This window comes from Lissotriton vulgaris, chromosome 2_1 (genome assembly GCF_964263255.1).
Source record: "Lissotriton vulgaris chromosome 2_1, aLisVul1.2, whole genome shotgun sequence".
NCBI lineage: Eukaryota > Metazoa > Chordata > Amphibia > Caudata > Salamandridae > Lissotriton > Lissotriton vulgaris.
Genome location: NC_141687.1, coordinates 393,736,863 through 393,757,499, shown reverse-complemented (window position 1 = coordinate 393,757,499; position 20,637 = coordinate 393,736,863). Strand labels below are relative to the sequence as shown.

At 46.4% G+C, this 20,637-nt stretch overlaps 2 protein-coding genes across 5 annotated transcripts in view; one reads left to right on the top strand and one right to left on the bottom strand.

Moving 5' to 3' along the window:
* Positions 1-14,767, bottom strand: part of STRADB (STE20 related adaptor beta) — a 212,499-nt gene extending 197,732 nt beyond the window's left edge. The window contains exon 1 of the mRNA XM_086955255.1: positions 13,546-14,767. The gene's annotated coding sequence lies outside the window, so the exon portion shown is untranslated. The remainder of the gene's footprint in view (positions 1-13,545) is intronic.
* A 485-nt stretch (positions 14,768-15,252) lies between these two features.
* Positions 15,253-20,637, top strand: part of TRAK2 (trafficking kinesin protein 2) — an 845,826-nt gene continuing 840,441 nt past the window's right edge. For 3 of the 4 annotated variants that reach the window (XM_086955254.1, XM_086955252.1, XM_086955251.1), the window contains exon 1: positions 15,253-15,362. The gene's annotated coding sequence lies outside the window, so the exon portion shown is untranslated. The remainder of the gene's footprint in view (positions 15,363-20,637) is intronic. The other variant, XM_086955253.1, reaches the window with a different exon arrangement.

Here is a 20,637-nt window from a genome sequence, read left to right as displayed (position 1 = left end):
AACTACAACAAGAAACCTAGCAAACCACCACCCCCATACTTCCAAAAACAAAAAGTACCTGTTGCAGTGGAATCAAGTCTCAGGCCCCAAACATGACGACCCAAGCAGACCCACCAATGGAGCCCACCCAATCAAACATCACAAAACGTAACACGAAATGTCCAGGGGCGTGGACTGTACGATTTTGTCTAGAGACAATATATCTGACCCCAATACAGGGAGTTACAAAACCCACATGGAAGGGCCAGCCACCTCACCATGGGGCCAAGATCTCGACAGAATCTGCCTCAATCCGTGGTCTCGGACTGATCATGAGCACGCCAGTTAGACCGGGATCTGTGCCATCACTGTGATGCGCCCCTGCCCTGACGGCCACTTCTGTGGGACCAATGCGAGGAGTCGAAGTCCAACGGTGGCAGCGAGTGTGGTTTGAGGTGACGCATCTCGTCAGTCCAAGTTTATACTGCCTCAGGAGAATCAAAGAAGTGGGCCTCGGCGTGAAAAATCACTTTCATTCTGGTGTGGAAAAGTAACGCATTCAGTTCTCGGAGCCTACGTTTAGCCGCCACAAAGGATTGGCGCTGCACCAACTTGGTATAATCGGGGAAGACTATGATTACGTGGGAATTGTAAATCATCTTGTCTTTGTGAGTCCAAGCGAATTGGAGGATGGCATCGTGGTCTGCATAGTTGAGAAGCCGGGCGATTACGGGCCTCTGCATGTTAGTCAAGGTGCTGTGGGACGTCTCAATCGCAAAACAAGGGGACATAGCTTCGGGTGACAGCAGCGATTTGAGCCAGCCAGAGAGGAAATCTTCCATAGATGTACCCTCGCACCCTTCTGGAAAGCCCACCAGGCGAATGTTGTTGCGTCGCACCCTGCCCTCCACGTCTTCGAACCATGAAGCCAGCTCTCTCATGACCAAAGTGAGTTGATCGACCTTGTTCTGGAGTGTGGGCACTGTGTGCACCATTGTGGAGACCCTAGTTTCCGTTTCTGAGATCCGATCTACAGCTTTACGAAGATCTTGGCGGAGAAAAAAAAAGACACCTCGGACCGTACCGCCCCAATCTGGGCTTCGAGCACGGTCCGTGATTGAGTGATAGCTGTGAGCAAAGTTGCATTATCTGGGGACAGGCCCACAGCACCCTCCTTTCTCCCGGTGGTGGTAGTATAATGGTCGATCGTATTTTGTTTGGGGGCAGCAGCGCCAGGTTAGTCTTTGCCCATTACGATAAGAGAGAGCAGGCGGAGGTTCGAGACAGGGACTGACGTCAAGGGCAAGTAGGTCTAGCAGGACTGAGCACCCCACCTCGGCGTCATCCACCCGTGTCAGTGGAGGGGCTCACTGGGCAGAGACCACCACGCAGCGGGCAATATCTCAGTCCGAACCAAGGCAGGACTCCGGGCCTCACGGAATCTCCCCCCCCCCCTTACAGCAAGCCGCACCAGGCCTAGCCTAGCCGCTTCTGCCGTTCGAGAGGGACAGTCAGGTAGGCCTCCTACAGGGACCAGACTCGCCGGACCCCCGACCCAGACACCCACCCCGGCCGAATGCGACCAGGATCACCCAATAGAAGACCCTAGTGCAATCGCACCGCACTTCGGTCGTCACCAGCTCACCCTGGGCGTCTGCGCAAGGTGGGAGCTGGAGGCCTCAGGACAATGCCAGCGCCACCACTGCCTGTACCGCCAGAACCCCTCCTCTGTTGGGTGTAGGTTGTCTCTGTATGCACAGCAGCTCCACAGCTTGTGGCGAGGAGGTAGGCACCGGCAAGAGAAGGTGCCCCGTGGAGAACGAGCCTTGGGGGCCACTGAAGTATTTCCAAGGCGATAGCGCGGCTCTTGCCGATACAGAGATGGCTGGTCTCACCTGTCAATGCAAGAACTCACAGCGCAGTCAACGCCACGCAGGGGCTGACCCATCCGACTCCCAGGTAACCGTCGCTGTGTCTGCCAGGGCGTTTCTCCTTCTTCTTCGTCTCGGGCCAAGGCAGGCAGATGATTCCCCTGGCAGCAGTGCACCAACGACCCAGAGCTCTGCAGGTGCTCAACCGCCCGCGCAGCCTGGCAATGCGGTGCATAGGGAGATGTGGAGGCTTCCCTTCCGGTTCCAGAGCCTGTGCCGAGGTCGAAAGCCCCCACTGCTCGCCGCTGCCCCAGGAGGGCGCCGGGCCCATACAGGATTCCCCTAAACACCAGGGGCGGGGGCGGTATCCCACAGTAAATCAAGGGGAGAGATGGAGGGGTCTGTTCACGGGGCGCCCCAGGCAAGGACAAGCCCAGGAATCCACGCCCACCCACCAGCAGACCACACCCAGCTCCAGGCCTCACTGGTATCAGGGCAGCAGGCTGGGGGGCCGAGAGCCGTCACCCCAGGGAAGGCCTGGCGGCCTGGATCAGTCGATCATAGTCTTTGCAGACACAGCGTGGCCTCCAGCTGGCGCCGCTGCCAAACCACACCGTCTCGGGCAAGCACGGCTGCGGTCTGCAGCGCGCCCGGCCACCGCCTTCTCTAGGCCAAAGTCACGTCAGCACCGGGCCAAATCAGTTTTCCGCTGCCCGATTCAAGCTGCAATGGGATTGCCGGTAGTCGCCCCATGCGTCTTGCGGTCTAGGTGATAACTGGGGTCAAGATGTAGGGCGGATCAAGGGAAAACGTGCTCAGGCTATTGGATCTGTACCGAGGCACGTCCGCCATGCTCGGCTCCCAGGCCATGCCCAAAAACTACTACATTTCTACTTCGTACACTGCACCTATGTTACCCCACATGGTATTAACAGGATAGACTCCTTGAGGAACGCTACCTTTCCTAGATGCAGGGAGGTGAGCGCAGGTGCGCAACATCCATTGAACTCACCGGGCTTTAGCCCCCCCGTCGTGTGTGGCAGCCCGGGATGAGACAGATCCCAGGCACACACAGAGTCGCACCCGAACGTTTCACAGGTCGTTACAAGACCATTAAAATGTTAATTAGGCCTTGCAGTTGTTTCACCCCTTCTAAGAGCCCCTGCAGCCCCACGCTGCCTACTGATGAAAGGTTCAACCCCCCCGAAATTATTTCTTAGCCCCCCCCCCCCCGAAATTTGGCTCTAGTTGCGCCTCTGGGTGAGCGCTTCCTTCCTGCATTTACCTTGGGAATTCCCATCAGTTCAGTCCTTGGTGGTAACCCGAATAGAGGCGGCCACAAGCATTAGCATCACGCAGACCCCACTTGCATGCCTGTTGGGTGTGGTGGTGCGACCAAGAGGGCGCAAGACTCCCTACAGATTGGCTCCAATGGTTCTCCTATTGGCTAAGAGGCGGGTGGCCAACAGGTGGGTGGGTGCGTGGGGACCACGTCTGACCAACTGACTGAAAGACTTGATGGAATGGGGGCTGCGGAGGAGCAACATATGCGCAAAACGTGCACTGATGATAGGGCCCAGGAGGCCATTTTGAAAAGGGTGAACATGCTGGGTCTGTTTAAGAAGGACGACAACTAACCCATGGAAGACAACACCAACGGGGTGAATGAGAGGGGGAGTGGAAGAAGTACTCCGTTCTTAGTTATTCCCACAACGACTGAGTGAAAAAATATTTGTGCCTGTATGGCTTATAGCTTGATGCCTTAGCCTTATTTTTAAAATGCTGTGGGATACCCTCTGATCCCTGTGTCTTCTTTTCTATTATTTGTAATTTGAAGCTAGTTGATCTTCACATGTCTTCAATGTCTATCTGCGAAAAATACCTTTTCGGTCATTCAATTGCTCTGTTTGTTCATTGCTATTGGAAAATCAATAAAATACAGTTAAAAAAAATAAAAAATAGTGTGATGGTTAACATATCCATCAGATGGGGGACTGAGAAGGACGACAAATTAAAATGCAAATAATTCAGATCAGTGATACTCAAAGTATGGCCCTGGGGCCGCTTGCAGCCCTCTTGACCTACACATGCGGCCCCCCTGGTGAACAGCAGCACGAGCTGCTGTTTAGTTGCTGAGCACTAATATTCAGATTTTTTTTTTTAATCAACGGGCAAGCATTTATTAACCTGCAATAAATCCTTGCCCATTATTTCACATGTTTTAGACCGCCATGCACCATCCCTGACCCAAACAAACCCCCCTTACCCGTGCTGGCATTAGTGTGGCCCTCAGCCATAACACAGACTGTTCTTTGTGGCCCCTGGGCAAATGTTTGCGAGTACCGATGATTTAGATTAACAGTTAAAAATATGCAATGATTGATGTAAAATTCAAATCTGAAATGACACGCATTTAGAATGAGCAAACTGCGAGAGTCAGGCATAGCTAGGCGTATAGGCCATAGAAACACTGAGAAGCAAACTTCCTTTAACTAGAAGTGAACCTAATACTGCTGAACCGTGCACAAAAATAATTTAGAAGTCTGACCTTAATGTGACATTCTTAGAAATGTTCGTTACTGCAGAATGGCATACTAATAAGAATGCTGTAGTCGGCTGATAAACAGACAGCATATAAAATGTAAACACTTAAGTTTTTTGTCTTTTTAATTTGAATAAATGGAACGAATGGCTCTAATTGATGAGGTATGTTTTAATGTTCTGTACACGGGTGGTTTGTAATGTTTTTATAACTAATTACAAATAAAAAGATTTGGTGATGATAACACTATTGTGAACTCTTCAGAATTCGATGTCAGCTACTGCCAAGTGCACAGACTGAGGTCACGAATAGGCAGGAGGTCAAAGCAGTTATATGAGAATTAAAAATTTGCAAACATTCGTGACAAGAATTTTCAATTCTATTAAGGACACGGAGGCGAGGATTATGCTTTCTCTATTTCTTTACTACCAACAGCAGCCAATAGCAACATAGTAAAGAAAAACAGTAAACTACAACTCCCATGAGCCCCTAGGCAACCATAGAGAGTACATGCTATATAAGCCACCATAGAGGACAACACTTCCTCTTTCTTTGTCCAGGAACCATAAACAGTCAAAAGTCATTGAAGAAAAGTACCGCCGACCATCCAGAAAGGAAAGTCCGAAGGCAGAACCGCAAAGAAGTCCAACAGGAAAACAGGCAACCACTCAAAAGCGCCGAAGGTGCATCAGGAAACACAGCAGATCCAGGCTCCAAGGCGCGGAAAACAGTGCCGGAAAGAGCAAGATGAAGAATCACTTCTGGTCCGAACCTGAAAGAAAAACAGAGCCGTAACACATATCCCCAAAACCTTGGAAGGTAGCATCACATAGGGTGGGGAAAAAAATCAATGCAAAAAACAATGCAGATCATAGTAAAGCAAAGATGCAATATAACAATGCAGTAGAATACAAATGGGTGGGATAATCCTCGCATCCGTGTCCTTAATAGAATTGAAAATTCTTGTCACGAATGTTTGCAAATTTTTAATTCTATGGCAGGACAGGAGGCTCAGATTATGCTTGTTCAAAGCTGGTCCACCACAACAGAGGCAATATCCACAATGGGTTTGAAATAAAATGTCTTAAACACAGTATCAGAAGACCAATCAGCTGTCTTCACAATGTCATGCAAACTCACACCAACATGAAAAGCCTTAGAGGCCATGGCACCCCTCGCGGAATGAGCGCCAAAGATGGAGACATCAATTCCTGCCTCAGACATAAGCCAGCGCACCCAACGAGCCAGAGTAGCTGGCGCCACAGGCTTAAAAGGCTTTTGCAAAGCAATCAATAACTGTCCAGACATATCCTGACGAAAAGGAGCAGTACTCACCTCATAATCCTTTATGCAGCGAACCACACACAATTGCGGATTGTGAGGAAACGCTGGGTAAGTGACAGTAGACAGATTAGTCTTGGTACGTCTGGAAACCGTAAAAGTAACGCCTTCTGGGGGAAAAGAACGACCCGCGAGATCCAACGCGCGGACATCCGAAACACGCTTACAAGATACTAAGCATAAAAGCATTGTCAATTTCGCAGACAACTGCTTACGAGACAGAGAAGCGTTGGGAGGCCAAGCTTCCAGAAAACGTAACACAAAGGAGACATCCCATAGAGCGACATATTTCGGACATGGCGGTTTAGCCATCCGAACACCACGCAGCAATGTAGAGATGAGAGGATGCTCCCCAACAGGCTTCCCGTCGACCAAATCATGGCCCGCAGAGAGAGCGGAGCGAAAAGAATTGACAGTCCTGTAAGCAGAACCAGCAGAAACGATGGAAGCAAGAAAATTAACCCCTAGAGAGACATCTGCTGAAGCGGGATCCAGATTCCGTTCAGAACACCAATCACACCACCGACGCCAAGCTGACGCATAACGCTTGCGCGTGTTGGGGGCCCAAGCTTCACTGATAAATCTCTCAGCGTCTCCAGATAAGCCAGGGACTTTCCAGCGTTCCCCGAAAGACGCCACGCCACCAGACGGAGCTGGCCCGACAGAATTAGAGGATGTGAATGGAGCAGAGGATCCAACAGCAAGTTCCACTTCGTTGGAAGCAGGAATGGAGTCGAGCAACTCATTTCCAGAAGGTACGGAAACCACGCTTGAGCTCTCCAAAGAGGAGTGATCAGAATGATCTCCGACAGAAACTGCTTCGTCCTGGCCAAGACTCGCGGAATCATCGCGAACGGGGGAAAAGCATAGCAAAGCTGAGGAGGCCAAGTCTGGAGAAAGGCATCCGTGGCCAGGGCCTCCGGATCCGGACGCCAGCTGTAAAACCTGGGCAGTTGAGCATTGAGGCGAGAGGCGAAGAGATCGATCCAGGGGCGACCCCAAAGGCGAGACAGGGATCAAAAGACCCGAGGGTGAACACGCCAGTCGCTGAAGTCCAGCAGATGGCGAGAATTCCACTCGGCCACTTGATTCTGGCGACCTGGGAGATACTCTGCAATAAGAGTGATCTTCCTCTGAAGGCAGAAATGCCAGAAATCCTTCGCAATCTCCGCTAACAATTTCGACCGAGTCCCCCCCAGTTTATTCACATAGCGCACCGCTGAGATGTTGTCCATGCGGAGCAAAATGCAACAGCTGGTGGCCTGCAGAGCAAGGCTGCGGATCGCAAACGATCCCGCCAGAAGTTCCAGGCAGTTGATATGAAGGGCTAATTCGTCTTGAGACCAACGGCCGCCCGTCGTCAAGTCCCCGCAACGGGCTCCCCAGCCCCATAGACTCGCATCCGATTCCAAAACCAAGTCTGGAGTTGAGCCGACCCGTTCCAGGCTTCCATGTGATGGAGCCACCACATCATTTCCGATTTCGCATCCTGGGACAGAGGAACAAGGTCGGAATACCGAAGACCCTTCTACAAGGGTCAGATTTTGAGACGTTGCAGGGCCCGATAATGCAGGGGACCCGGAAAGATCGCCTGAATGGAAGAAGCCAATAGCCCGACAATCCGAGCGATCGACCGCAACGATACGTTCGGTGAAGACAACAGTGACTTCAACTCCCTCTTGATAGACCTGACTTTCTGGGCAGGTAAAAGAAGTTGGCAAGAGACTGAGTCCACAAGGAAACCCAGAAACTCTATCGATTGAGTGGGTTGTAAATGAGACTTCTGCGGATTCACTAGAAATCCGAGAGACTGAAGTAGATCGATTGTCCAAGATAAATGGGAACGTAGTTGCAGCGGGCACTGAGCCATCAGAAGAATGTCGTCCAGATACACTATCAGTCGCACCCCCCGCGCACGCAGCGATTCCATGACTGGTCGCAGGAGCTTCGTGAAGCACCATGGGGCGGACGAGAGACCGAACGGGAGAACCGTGTACTCGAACCATTCCCCAGCCATTGGAACTGCAGAAAACGGCGATGAGGTGGAAAGATGGGAATGGACAAGTAAGCGTCCTTCAAATCCAGGCGCACCATCCAGTCGCCCTTGCGAAGAAGATCCCTGAGAAGATGGATGCCCTCCATCTTGATGTGGCGATATACCACCCCGTTGTTGAATTCCTTGAGGTTGAGTACAAGGCGAGACCCTCCCCCTTTCTTCTCCACCAGAAACACATTGCTGACGAGCCCCTGTGGATGGAGGGTCGTTCGCACAATGGCCCCCTTGAGAAGAAGAGAATCGATTTCCTTGGATATCACCTCCCGATCTCGTTGGGAAAAAACAAGGGGAGAAGGGACGGGACCCTGAAGGGGCGGGTGGTAGAACTCGATGCGGTACCCCTGAACTGTTTGTAATATCCAAGCATCGTTGGAGATCGAGCGCCAATTCTTTAGAAAACACTGAACCCTGCCCCCCAAAACAACACTGTCGTAAGGAATCAAGCTCACCTGTAGCGGAGTAATCTTGTCGTCCTCCTTGGCTTCCACCGTAGCCTCCTTTGTTGCCTTGTCCTCGACCTTTACGGGAGGGGTAGAAGGTCGTCTTAGACCCGGAATAGGACTGTTGCTGCTGCTGACGCTGTCCGCCTCCACCCTGGTGGGACTGTTGGCCACGTTGTTGACCATAACCTCGGCCGAACGAACGTCCCCCAGATCGTCCGGCCTTGGCAAAAACCGGGCGGAACGCCCTGTGCAAGGAAGATTGTGCCTTGTCGAGGCCACTAAAGGTCGCCACAAATTTTGTCAGCTCCTTCAAAATGGCTGACCAAATAGTAGACCTTGGGCCAGAGCACCCGACTCGGACGTAGCAAGCTCAGACAAGCGTGGATCCATTTTCAGTAATATGGAACGCCTACGTTCCGTTGAAAGGGCAGAGTTTGCGTTCCCCAGAAGACAGATAGCCCGTTGGGCCCAACCAATAAGTACATCGGGGTCAATGCCAGACGCCTACCCTTGGGCTTGATACCCCAGATCCAGGATTTTAGTCAGGGGACCAAGAAGATCCAGCAACTTGTCCTGGCACAGGCGCCAAGAACGGTCAATCCCCTTTTTCGGGTCTTTATTAAATTTTTTAAGATAGGTCAAAATCGTGGGGTCGACCTTCGGGGTGTCAGCCAATTTATCCGCCAACTCCGGACGAGGGCACTCGGAGCGTAACCGAGAACGCACCTCCTGATCGAAAGAGTCACGGATATGGGCTTGGATATAATCCGCGACCTCTGGAGCAGGGCACCAAACTTTGGAATTAGGGTGTATGATATCTGTAGGCTCAAAGGTCAAGACCGGTGGATGGGAAGAGGCGTCTACAAAATGTTCTTTTCGGGATTTCTTAGCAGGAGGGGGACCAGACGGACCTGAAGATGACGAAGAAGAGGTATCCTCCGTGTCAGGAGGCGGAAGATGAGAGTGACAAACTTTAGCAGGGGTAGACAAAGACTTGGCTAATCGTACAAAGTCCGACCTGTGAGGATTACTGGGCGACTTAGAGGAATGTTTGGAAGCAGAGGATGGAATCCAACCCTGTTGCTGGGCATAGTCAGGCAAATGACGCTTCAGCGGCCCAATTGCTCGGACCAGCGCAGTATTGACGGAATGTCAAGGGCATCGACTAAATCGTACTCAAACGATTCCTCCTGCTCCTCCTAATAATACTCCTCAGCGTCGACATATTCTGCCATGGTGATGAAAAAACAATGCACACCACTGAGGAAAAACAGGCAAAAAATATATAAATATATAGATAAATATCTATATGCCCACAGAAGACCAAAAAGGCAAAGGTCAGGTCACAATCAAGCGACCCTGTCAGGGGGGGTGACAGCCCCACGCAAGCTAGAAAGGTAGAGCAAGAACTCGACCAAAACAACTAGAATAGAATGTGGAGGGACCAGCTTGCGCATGAAAGACACCCTAGGCACCGCCTCTATAAGTTATACAGCCCAAAACCTTCCGTGAGGTAGAGGGCGTCAGAAGGAGCATTCCGGCAGACAAGTGGGCAGAGGCAAGAAGAAAACGCCGCCTCGTAGCGTGTCCGGGCTCCTGTCACACGGAGCGTCAATAGTCGCCAGCGCGCATGCGCGGTGGCGTGTCTGCAACTCGGAAGAGGAGCGACGTGCGACACGCGAGCGCGAGTTTCTGAGCTCCGGTCCCACTCCACCAAATACAGACACGGGCACAAGGCGCCCGCAAGTCCAGAGAGGCGAACACGCGCTCTCTAAGAAGCACAATACAACGTCCTGATACAATGAAAAAACGCCAGCGGCAGCACTACACGCACACGCAAAGCGGCTGCAATGAAGGAATAAAGCGAAAAGCGGCGTACAGCAACTGTAACAGGACAGCAAGGTAAACAGGCAATTTACATGCAAGTAATACAATAAACGTAGAAAAGCACTTAACTGGCTGCGAAGCAGCAAAGAAAGAGGACGTGTTGTCCTCTATGGTGGCTTATATAGCATGTACTCTCTATGGTTGCCTAGGGGCTCATGGGAGTTGTAGTTTACTGTTTTTCTTTACTATGTTCCTATTGGCTGCTGTTGGTAGTAAAGAAATAGAGAAAGCATAATCTGAGCCTCCTGTCCTGCCATAGAATTTGGTTTGCACTTTGACTAGCAGATATCTGTAAACGTGTGATATACCCTGCACAAATGTAACATAGAGAAGCAGACAGTGGATAAAGACACATTTCTGGGGGCAAGGAGCTTAGCAGAACCTAGTGGATGCATAGACAGATCCCGAGCTTTATGCTCCTCTATCCCGGTATTGTTTTAAACCTCTCTATGTGGCTAAGAGCGAGTGATATGTGTTAAACTCCTTATTTCTGAACTGTTCAATTGTGAAGCATAGCATCACCACCACCTAGTATGTTTCAATGGATACATAGCAACAAAATCGCATTAAATATTTGTACCTTTCTTGGGTTCCAAAAGTAGCTTCTTCCAGATTCAAGTGACTCCCTGTATTACCGCTAATGGTTTACTCAGAGCTGTGCACGTACTAGGTGCTAAAAGGCAGCAACTACAAAAAACTTTGACTAATGTGATTGATTTGCAGCCTTCAACAGCTTCTGTGGTACTATTCCCATGAGGGGAACTGGCTGACACCAATGATCTCTTCGGACAAGCGAGGAAGCCAGTAAGATCACCTTTTCCATGTTGTGATATTTGCTCATAAGTGATCAACGTCCTGGGAGCAACACCCTGAGTTGAAGGGAAATACACTGGTGGGAGGAGCAATGGGGGAGTCTGCCCCATATCACCCCTTACCATCCACCCTTAGCTACCTAATCAGCGCTGGACAAACTATCTTGTTATTTGAGGGTCTAGCGAAGAGAAAGAGGGATTACAAATATGGCTTTAAACATCCCGCTGTACACTTTTGTGTCCATAACAACTGTATATACACATGGACAATTCAGGCATGACTGATGCACACAAGAATCAACAACGCTAGAACACATAGAGCTGGCGATTGAAGGGAGCTTTTGATGCATGTGATGTACATCATGTTGAATAGTAACATCATAAACACCTGATGGTAAATTTTAGAAGGCACCAAGAAACATTACAAGCAGCCAAGAATGTAAGTCTGACCAACAACATCAGAATATAGTTCAACCTTTGACACAAGACGGGTCTTCTGATTGATTTCAGTTCCTGTGGGCTGGGAGTAGTAAAACAGTAAGTGATGCACACTCTAAGGAGGAGAACAAGCATTGTTTGCCTATGTCTCACAAGATTTTACATTCACTGAGCAGGGAACATTTTTTTTTAAAGGAATAATTTGCCCAAGATAGTTGTAAATATACAGAATGCACCCCACAACGACAATGCTAGCAGAATGGTTGAATTAAGGGACGGTATTTTCATTTGTGAGGGTAGCTACATCAAAACTCTCATCCCAAGGCTTTAAAAAGATGGCCTCCTAGCAGCAAAGTATGAATGATAAGGTTGAGATATACTTTTTTCCAATTAAATGGTTCATGTATGAAAAAGCTCCCATAAATATAGAATTTGATTTTGCCAGTTCCAACATTCTTCTCAATTCCTGCCAGCTCCTTATTCGCTGCATATTAACACAACATTGTTTCTCAATATATTTAGACGATATTTATGAAACACTAAATAACACCGACGGTGACTGTCCAAAACTCTATCATGAAAAAGTACAGTTCCTTGCATATGCAGATGGCCTGGTTCTATTTTCAAAGACAGGACTACAATATCATCTATCATTCTTACATAAAAATAAATTGTGCTAAAACTAAAATCATGTGCTTCGGCAATTTGAAACTAATTACACCTAGACAATTGATCAATGGAAAATTGACCCTGTGAAACATTACAAAGATTTTAGAGTTGAACTTCATCAGAATCTGAACTGGACACAACACATTATCAAACAGACCAATCAATACATTCTCAAAACAACTAATGCAATCAAAGGAATCATTAAGAAATATGAAAGCGATGCAATAGGTTTTACCATCACTGCTATAAACTCCTAATTAGTTTCACTTCTAATGTATGGCACTTTATTTATGCACACCCAGGCACTTTTGAAACTAGATAACATTCTTAATAATTGTGTAGGAAAAATATTAAATCTTAGACAATATGTTCCTCATGCTAGATTAAGATTAAACTGGGAATACCGTCAATCATTTTAGAGTTACAAAATTCTTCGGAACATCATAGTCAATTGTGACTCATTGCAAGATCAATCAGTCAAAAGATAATAAAAACAAAAGTACTTCAATAGAATAAAATACATTTGCACCTCATTAAGTATTTGTGATGCTGCTAGAATATGCGATATGCGATATCATTGCTGAACACTCTTGCTAAAATGGTTAGGATAGAACGTAGATCTCTAAACAAGCAAGATGCAAACATAGTTCAGTTGTAGTAAATCAGGATAAATACTTGGAACATAAAAATAGCTGCTATTTACAGGACTCTTATACATTTATGAGACAACAGTATCAGGACTTTGCCCTAAAACCATCAGTGAAAAGAAGCTTCCTAAGCCTTAGTCTTCGTTATATACCACGAGCACAATCTGAAGGCACACCGAATAAAACGATGGATTTCCAGTTTCTTTGGTGCTTATGTGCTGTCAGTAAGGAAACTGCTGAACACATTGTATGTAATTGCGCTAATTTACGCGATTTATAGAAAATATACTGAAGACCTTTTTTTTATAAGGTAGGCGTGAGAACTCCAAAGGAAACAACCAGTTTTTTGCTTAAGGGATAACTCTGGCTGTGTAATGAAGTTTATGGCTATAACTGAATAATACATCAAGCAAGTAACTTGATATTTTGTAACTGCAACACCTGATATATTTTTATCATGCTTTTAAATGATCTGATTTTTATGCAGTTGCCATGAACACCTGGATCGATTTTAACTTAGTCACATCTGTTTATGGGATCTTTTTTTACCAATCCTAAACTTATTATTTGTTTTACATAATTTGAGTGAGATACTTATATGTCCTTTTATTTTATTGGAGCATTATGGTAAATACTTTTATAAGAAAGCTAAAACAATAAAGTATTATTATTAGCATATTCACTAACATTGCATGATATATAGTTTCATTTTAATTTTCTCTATTCTTTTGTTCTTGTCTTTCTTCTAATAACATGTTTTAAAATTAATAACCGTTTTGCATCTCCAACTAGACACCCATACACATCAGTCACTGATAAACATTTTCGTTTAACCATTTGGCATGGATGTGAAAACTCACCTGTCCTTCAGCACCCGGAACTTTGGGAAGGTGGTACCGGATATAACGAGTAGAATATTTTCATAGTGCGTCTTTCAATGCAGCTTATTCTTCCATTCCAGTGTTTAAAGGTGAGCAGCTTCGAGCCACATTGATGTCTAAGAAATGCGATTTACAATACTAAGTCTATAAAACTGTACATTAATCTGCACAAACCAAAGCCACGATTCTCCTAATTAGAAAACCGAACTTAATGGAGCATACGTCTATTTGAACTATACTACAAGTGCCGTTGCAGCCATTAAGCTGTACGCAATATCAGAGTTGTCTCAGAGCAGCTGAGGGGTTTGAACACCAGCTCCATTAGAACGTGGGTGGGCACCAAACAAAGTAGAGCTACTCTAACGAAGAAAGACAAGTGGTTGTGATTTAAAAATATTTAGAAAAGGGGCTAGATTGTAATTCCAATTGTTGAAAAGGGGTGTGGAAGTAGCAAACATTGGGAACAGGCTGCCTATGTGGGTGCCTAACCCTGGTTGCTTGTTGTATCTTTCATTGTTCATACACTCGGTAGGCATAAGCGCTCTCTACTCTACAGTGTACATGCAATCAAGGCTTTGGATCTACTCTGACCTAAATATGGTGCATACTTTACACACTCGGCCTGTGGTCTGTCCAATACATCGGGCAAGTGTCACAGTGCACGCACTTTGCTCTCTGCGGTGAGCATACATTTATCCTTGTGCGTGTACTTAGATCAGCATAGTGTACGGGTCGACTCAACTATAAATATTCAGCGGTGCACAGTAAGCATACGCTCAACACTTCCACGTACTTAGCTAAACCTGTTCTGTTGTCAGCACTGTCCAATGTGCATGCACACATCAAAGTACAGGCACTAAGTTCCCTGCGGTGTGTTTTCAATACTGTGCGTGCAACTGGCAGCACTTTCCGTGGACACAGGAATCGCCCCTCGATGTATCTATGGCAATTTGCTTTTGAGTAGGTTTGTTCCTGTGCTTTTACAATGCGCAAGAATGTGTACTCGGTCCGGGGCATATACTCAACACTCTGCACACAGCCCTGAGCACTGGAAAGCAAGTCAGCGGTATCACCACGTCGGGAATCTATCCAATGACAGTTTCAATTTCTTATCATCGACTCCTCATTCCAGAAGAGTTGTGAAGGTGAGAAAGTTTTGGTTCCACACTCAGTCTCACCCTCAGCTGTTTCTTGCGTCAACTCGTGGCGACAGGCTCTCTGTCGCTCTGTACCCTAGAGCCGACCCACAAAGCTTTCGGAGCAGGCAGTAATTTTGGCAGCCATGTTGAATCTTATGCCGTCTTGTCTTGGACATTTCGGAACTGCACTACACATCGTAGTAGCGGACTCATTCTGTAAAAACACATACATGTATATTCAAAATAAGAATACGTACTTCTCATAGTAAGCAAAAACACAATTTCCAATGTTTTAAAAAAGGAAATGTGGTCATAAGGCATAGTACTTTCTAATATATTAATAATTGTATGTAATGAACTGAAAAAAATATCGTGTTTGTAATTGTATCGTACATTTATTTTCTATCCCAATGAGAGATTATATTTTCATTTAAGAAGGGAGACTGATTGCGGGGACATCTAGTGTAGACCGTCTAGTCCTGTTTTTATTTCAAGTAGTATGCTGCGCCCTCCATTGTCGCGCAGTGACGCTCCACACAAGCCCCGCCCTGTCACAGGGCGCCGCCGAGTTTTTCCTGTGTAGCTTTTTTTTTGCTGCAAGAAGCTGAGGCGGCGGGAGGTGAGAGGAACATTGGTAGCATTTTGGTGTCCTAGGAGGTGAGCAGAGCCCAGCTCGCAGGTGTCCCAGGGAGGTGGACTTTGTTTATTTCGGCGAATGAGTAACTGTCTCCCAAGGGGTGTGTGGAAGTGGATAGCATTTTCCAAAACTGCTGCTCCAGGAGCATCCACTTCAAGACCCTCTTCTCGTGTGCGTGTCTGCATCCTATAGCCAGCCTTGTTTGGAACCCCCGCGATATGGTTATATTGTCAGATTGACTCGTGCTTATTTGTGTCCTGATAGTAAATTTTTTATCTGGGGGTTCAAATTGCTTCTTTTACGAGGTGCTGAAAATACATATTCATCTTGATTGAGTTTCTAGCATAACATTATCTTCATTTTCCTCAGGGTCTCCTGATTGTGTAGGTTAACCACATTCCTTAACTATAGAAGGCACTTAAATGTCCACCTTTTTAGGTTTAGCTCTGTGGATCCTGTCACCTTGCTGGCATCCGAAAAAAATAATTCTGATTCGGATCCTGCCATGTCATTGGTTATTTGAATCCATGATATCTCCCCTGTAGGTTCTTTCTTGTTGGGTTCTTAAATGTCCCATATTATTTGTGTCCAGAATGCTTCTCTTTTTATTTTGTTCATCGCAGTGCCCCGCTTGTGTTTGTTTGTGTTTCCGAAATATCATGTTATTTGGATCTTTCAACCATGCATTTCTTACTTTGGTCCATGAATCCAACCATACCAAATTTCATTGAGTCCATGTAGTGGCCCAGCTTATGTTTTATTTAGGCTTTATACGGAAGTTCTTTTTAGTTGGATTTGTGGATGTCACAGCAGTCTAAAGTTTAGGCTACTAAAATGCTTTACAATGGTCATCGATGTGCTATCGTCGTATTTTGTTTTACACACAGTATTCCCGCATGCATGTTTTTGTCCTTCTACTCAGCTATTCATCATAGTTTGTGAGCATGGTACGCTGTTGCGACTTGACTTTGTTGATGTTATCTGTTGGTTCTATAAGAAAAATTTGAGGTTGGATTTGGAGTATAGCCCAGAGACGTGTCCTCTGCTGTCACTTGCCCCCTAATAATGTCACTTAGAACTGTATGGTAATGAAATGAGTGTCTTATTTTATGTTCAGTTTTATATAGCTTGGAGTCGGGTCGAGGGCATTAGGCTGCTTTACATGAGCACCAGAGTACATTACAAAAGGTTAGTCATTTTTTTAGGCACAAGTCATTTGCCCCGGACCACAAGATGTTGAGCCAACACTAGGTTCAAACATGTTAAAAAATTGGCAGGTCCGGCTGTTTGACCTCATCTCCTCCTATGTTCGACAGTTGTTTGAAAAGAGAGTAGGGTTAGCTTGGGCAGTAAGATGTGGTGAGAGGTAAAATAAACAGGCAGGCCATTGCTCTGCCGGAGGATGCATGTCAGAAAGGGCACTTATTTGAAACTGCCTATACAGTATATCCTCTAAAGAACCTAGTGAGAAGAATGCTGTTTTTTATTTTTTTTATCCGAAAGTAACTTTTGGTTCAGATTTGTTCGATCATCATATTTTCCATGCACTGTGTTGTACATTAGCCACGAGTGACTTAGTTGACATGTCTGTAAGATACCCTTTTTGAGCTGTGCAAAGGGACAGTATAGCACATATCAATAAAATGCACATTTATCATGTCATCAAATATGTGTCCATCCATGGTCTCAAAGACTTTCGGGAGGCATGGATCATCTTCTGACATGCTTCCATTGATGTTTCAGCCGATGTGTTCTTTAAGGTCACAGGACTTGTGAAAAAGATGGGAATATTGTTAACACATCAAAAGATCATGCAGTAGTCCTGCCTGCCACCCCATACATCGAGATACTGGTAGCAGACCATACAGCACCAACGGCTATACTCTTTGGGTATCCATGCCTTAATCTTGGTCTCTATGGCCTGTAGCATGTCAAGGGCGTGGGTGTAGTGCCAGAAGACGCGTTGGGCTGTCTGGTCTGTCTCAATAAAGTTGTATGACATGCATGAAAGCTCCAATTGGCAGCCCACTCTGGATTAATTACCCTTCAAGCTGTGGCTAGTTGTTACTAGGCCTATTTTAATTCTTGGGACTGTCTATTCCTCCTTTTGTGTCGATCTCGGGGTCACAGTAGCCCCCGGGCCGGTGGAGCTGTGCCCCTCACCTGCAGAATCCGCGGGTCACTGGTGTGGACTGAGTGCCCTTTTTTCCTGCAACCCATCTCTCTGTTCAGGGTCCAGTACCCCACGCCCCCCCTCCTCCCCCTCCCCCTCCCCCCTACATGCTTCTCCTCTATCATTTCAAACTCCTCCTTCCCTATTCCAGCCCCTCTTCTTCTGGACCGTCTCCCGATTTAAGACTGCATCCCTCTCTGCTCTCTTCCCCTCCCTCATATTTTCTCGATCGTGGTGGTAACATGCCCTTCACAGGGACCACGCTTAAAATATTGTCTGTCAATGCTTGTTTTTTTCTGTATATGGAATGTTTCCGGATCCAATAATTTGAATGTTTCCGGCAAACATCTTGGGCTTTATCCACTATACTGAGTCACTTGAGGCTTCCTTCAAAACACGCATACTCCACCCACTGCCCCAGGGAAAATGGTGGTAATTATTTTTGTTTACTAAATGACACTGACGTATTTACCAAGAAAAGGCTCACATCAGTTAGACGCAGCTGAAAAGAATTCTTATGAAATAAGACTGGTGTGAAGCCTTCTGTACTTAAATTTAAAATAAATGAATAATGTGAGTTTGATGTATCCATGCAGTGACTGTAAAATGAACACTTCATTTCCCTCTCCCTATTAGAGCTCTAACTGTGGTTGGATTAATGTGGGCAATTTATATTTAAGGCTCCAGCTTCAACACTGAAGCCATGGGACAACTTAATGGCCGGAAGCACTTAATGTTTGTGCAATGTATGGCCACACTATTGTCTTTTCTTACAAGAAGGGAATAGAGACATTTAAACACAGTGATGTCAAGAACTTTGTTCCATAGCCCAGCAGGAAATTAGCTTGTCTAAAAGTTGAGCGTGCTACCTTTTGAGGTCACAGGTTAAAATCCTTTTGAGATCAGTTCATGTTTGCAAAGTATAAGAAGTGAGTGCACGGAGTGGGGTAGTAGAAGTTGTGTGTTTTTTCGGCATGAGGGGTTGATCGGATAAATGATTAATGCGTAGGCCAGATGTCCCCTCTCCCCCCTAAACCACCTCCCCGCTCCTATGACTATATGAAAGGAATCGGTAACCAGAGCAATTAATAAATAGAAATCAGTAGCTCTCTCGGCCGCGGGTAGAAAGCCGGCTGTTGACCTCTCTCAGTCGCTTCTTGAAGTGACTCGTCGTTGCCTTGGCATGGCAGAGTCCGATCTCTGGATCTCTTGTCAGCCCCCGCCCCTGTCTATGAAAGCGACGGCGCGAGACACTGTCACCCACGTGAGGAGGTGCGCTCTCCTCGGCCACGTGGAGGCCCCGACAAAGGACCAGCCGCAGACTAGGACCGACCTCTATCACCCACGCGAGGAGATGCGCTCTCTTCGACCGCAGGGAATGTGCTGTCGCTATCACCCTCCACAGGCGAGGAAGGCTGCCCCTGCCTGTATTATCCAGGACAGGAGATGCGCTCTCCACGTTGTGTGTCTGGGGAAGATGAACACCATGAACGAATGCTTACTATCTCCCGCACCCTAATGACCCCCGCCCCCTAGGAGATTAGAAGACTGTGTGAAGCGAGGCGCAAGGGAATGAGCCCTGAGTGCAGTCTGCAGCCTTAAACGACCTGTCTCAGTTTCTTGACAGGCTTTGTCACCGCCCACGGTTTCTCTGAACCCTTTCCTTACTCATCCACCTGTACAAGTCTGCCGGAAGGATGACAAAGCTTTTTCTTTGGTTTGCATACATTCTTGTGTCCATGATATTAAATGAAACGGTATGTGATGCAGAATGCATCGATTACAGACGGTTTATATTTAAGTAGGTGACATCATACACTGCGATAAATTGTGTGCAGCGCACACCACAAAGATAATTTATTGTCCCCCTTTTAATAGGAACCATTATCATCCCAGGTTGCGATCTCATAAGTGGCATGTGAAAGGATAAAAGTCCGGCTCCGAGATTTTTATAGTTTAACGGTGAGCTGCTGGATGCACGCGCCTCCCCAAACTACTTTTCTCCATTGTCAGACTTTAATATTCTATGGTTGTATTTGTATTGAGTTATTACCTATATGAAATGCTTTGGCTTTTTTGTGTGATTGTGATAAAGGAAGAAATTGCCAGTGCCGGTATAGAGATTTTTTTTCATTGGTTATTTTGATTGTTCATGAAAAATGTGCATTATTGTAGTAGTATTTAATGTCATTTTTCATATCCCTTCCGTGGCCTAAAGTATCTCCAATATTTAGTTGGGTGTCTGGACGCCCTTCAGGTGTATGGTTGAAAGGGGGGTGTTGGTTGTTGAGAATGGAGGACTAACGGTCATGCTTGGAAGAGACTGTTATTTCTAGTACCAGGAACATGTTATGTATTTCCTCCTGGTGGCAATCTCCATAAGAAGGCATTTTTTAAAATGTTGGCATCCTTGCTTGCTAGGACATGTAACTTCGAATTCAAAAATCCACAATTGAACATGATATTTTAGTCTTCTATAAATTATGTACTCTCTCCCTGTGCCTCGGTTCTATCACCTTCCAACATTGGAACCGCAGAGAATCAGTTTAGGCAATTAAACGCAGGACATTTAGCATTTAAATGCATGTTCCTTCCTTATGCCGTTTCGACTCCACTATATTACAAGAAACAGGGTTGGACCCATATAAGTCACTGGGACCTGGGTAAGATGAACGTTATAGAAGAAGTGGTCCCGGACTGGGAGAAAAAGATCTACAGTAAATAGTGACACACTAATGCATACTTACCTAAAACCAAAACGAAATGAAGTACAGTGTTTTTATTCACAGTGTACTAGAGGCCATATTCAATGGTTAAACATTAGAATACATTTAGTGAGGGATTGTTTCAAATGAGCTCCCATACGCAAAGGAGGGGGGGTGAGAGAGGGGAGGGCAAAAAAGCATGTAAATAAAAATGAACATACAAATTTGCAATTCTCAAATGAGACACAAAAGGGAAGGAGCAATTTATGCGAATATTCGGATTTCCCAACAAAATAAATATTTGTGTGAGGGCGAAGGATTGGATTAGAAATCTAAACGGTGCAGTCGTCTATGGTTGACGTTTCCTGAATCGAAAACTCTCCACGTTTATGGACCTTGTTATCCGTCCGTCTGATG